Raw genomic sequence first — 2,745 nt, 5'->3', positions numbered from 1 at the left:
AAATTTGTCGTTTCACATAAACTTTTCAACCCCAAATCTTCATGTAAGACATATGTGGTTTCTTACCACTCCATATCTCATATGGTGTCTTCTCAACCTTTTTGGATGGAACACGGTTAAGTGTGTAAGCTGTTGTCAGTAGTGCATGTCCCCAAAAGGAGTTTTGAAGATCGGCGTGACTCATCATGGATCGGACCATGTCTAACAGGGTTCGATTTCTTCTCTCAGATACACCATTCCATTGGGGTTTTCTAGGAGGAGTAAGTTGGGATAGGATCCCACACTCTTTTAGATGGTCATCAAACTCTAGGCTTAAATACTCACCACCTCGATGGATCGAAGAGTTTTAATATTCTTACCTAGTTGGTTTTGTACTTCATTCTTGAATTCCTTGAACTTTCCAAAGGACTCTGATTTGTGAAATCATCAGTAAATGTGATGAAGTACTGAAAACCTCCTCTGGATGGTATGTTCAGTGGTCCACATACATCAGTATGTATGAGGGCCAAAAGATCATTAGCTCTTTCACCTTTTTCTGTGAATGGAGACTTTGTCATCTTTCCAATTAAACAAGATTTGCATGTCTCATATGGTTCATAATCAAAAGAGTTCAAGAGTCCATCTTTATGGAGTTTGGAAATGTGTTTCTCATTTATGTGGCCTAATCGACAATGCCAAAGGTAAGTTGGATTTAACTCATTAGGTTTCATCCTTTTAGTATTAATGTTATAAATAGGCATTTCAAGATCAAGGACATATAGTCCATTGTTCATTTGTTGCAGTAGCATAGAATATATCATTCAAATAAATTGAGCAACAATTGTTCTTTATTATAAATGAAAAACCAAACTTGTCCAAACAAGAAATAGAAATAATATTCCTGCTAATTGCAGGTACATAATAACAGTTCTCTAACTGAATTATTAAACCACTAGGTAAAGTCAATACATAAGTTCCTATGGCTAAAGCAGCAACCTTTGCTCCATTTGCCAACTCGTAGGTCAACTTCACCTTTTGCCAAATCTCTACTCCTTTTTAGCCCCTGCACATTGGTACAAATGTGAGAACCGCATCCAATATCTAATACCCATGATGCAGAAGTAAATAAATTAATTTCAATAACAAAAATACCTGAAGTTGAAGTCTTTACTCCATTCTTCTTATCTTCCGAGTACTTTGGGCAATTTCTCTTCCAGTGTCCGGTCTTACCGCAATGGAAGAAGGTGCCTTCCTTTGCTATGCCTCCACTAGGCTTAAAAGCAGCAACAACGGGTTTGGGTTTGGCAACTTCCTTGCCCTTCCCTTTATCACCCTGCTTGGTGGGTCTTTTGTTCTGTCTCTTTCCATTTCCGATCATTAGAATGGACTTCCCTTTTGACTTCAGATTCTGCTCAGCAGTTCTTAACATGGCTAGCAGTTCAGGAAGAGATTTGTCCATATCATTCATATTGAAATTTAGGACAAATTGACTGGATCTATTTGGCAACGATTGCAAGATCAAATCAGTCGCAAGTTCCTTCCCGAAGGGAAAACCCAACCTCTCAAGGTTTTCCACATACCCAATCAACTTGAGAACATGGGGACCTACAGGGGCTCCCTCATCTAACTTTCCTTGAAAAAGAGCTTTTGAAACTTCAAACCTTTCATGCCTTGATTGCTCTTGATAGAGAATCTTCAGGTGTTCGATCATATCGAACGCTGCCATGTTCTCATGTTGCTTTTGCAACTCTGAGTTCATGGTAGCTAGCATGAGACAAGCAGTTTCATTGGCATCATCGACATGCTTCTTATAAGCATCTCTTTCTGCCTTAGGTGCAGAACTAGGAGGTTCCTCTTCAGGAACAAGTTTCTCCAAGACATACGACTTTCTATCATGTTTGAGGATAATCCTCAGATTTTGGTGCCAATCCAGAAAATTTGTCCCAAACAATTTTTCCTTGTCAAGGATTGATCGCAAAATGTTGTTAGAGGTGTTTGTTGTCATGGTAATCTACATGAAAATAATTAAAATATAAGTATCAATAACATATTTAATTAGGCCTTTAATTAAATATGCTCCCACTATTTTACTTAAAACAAATGACCCTCGCCATTTGATTCGGAAAATCCCGTTGGAAGATTTTCTAGTGGGTCGAGATCCACATTTCACTTTGTATTAAGTCCGCGTAGGAGGATTACACAAAACTAGGTTATTTAGGTAAGAACTCCTTCAAATTGTATCTAATACAACTCTCGAATATTTTAGTTGGGTGAATAACTCCTTATTCCAATCCATCACATGGATCATTTCCAACTCTTGCTTCTAAACATATATAATCTTATTATAATTTGTTTAGTTAAGTTTGACCCATTGTTTTAGCAATTGGATATTACAATTATCCCATCGCACCTTACTAATATAGAACATGCACCTCGCATAAGCGAAACCTACATTATCCGGTACTAGTCTTGATGAGTGCTAAAACTTAGAAAGCATAAACTTAATATTTAATTTGAGGGAATTTGCAATTATTCTGATCTCACCGGCTTATTTATCATATAAATCGTCTCTCACATGCATCAACATACATTCACATGCATCAACATACATAATGAAATAGTTATGGCCCCTAGCGCAATTGTTCTCTCAAGCCAATGAGAGAACCTAAGCTGACCTAATAACGATCTAAGCTTCTCCAAGCAAGATCTTCAAGGTTGTCCTCCTTTGATATTGAATTCTTCTCTTTCTTCATAACATTACATTAC

This window comes from Lathyrus oleraceus, chromosome 6 (assembly GCF_024323335.1).
Source record: "Lathyrus oleraceus cultivar Zhongwan6 chromosome 6, CAAS_Psat_ZW6_1.0, whole genome shotgun sequence".
In the NCBI taxonomy this organism is placed as follows: domain Eukaryota; kingdom Viridiplantae; phylum Streptophyta; class Magnoliopsida; order Fabales; family Fabaceae; genus Lathyrus; species Lathyrus oleraceus.
The sequence above is the reverse complement of the archived record's forward strand: the minus strand, read 5'-3'. Positions refer to the sequence as shown.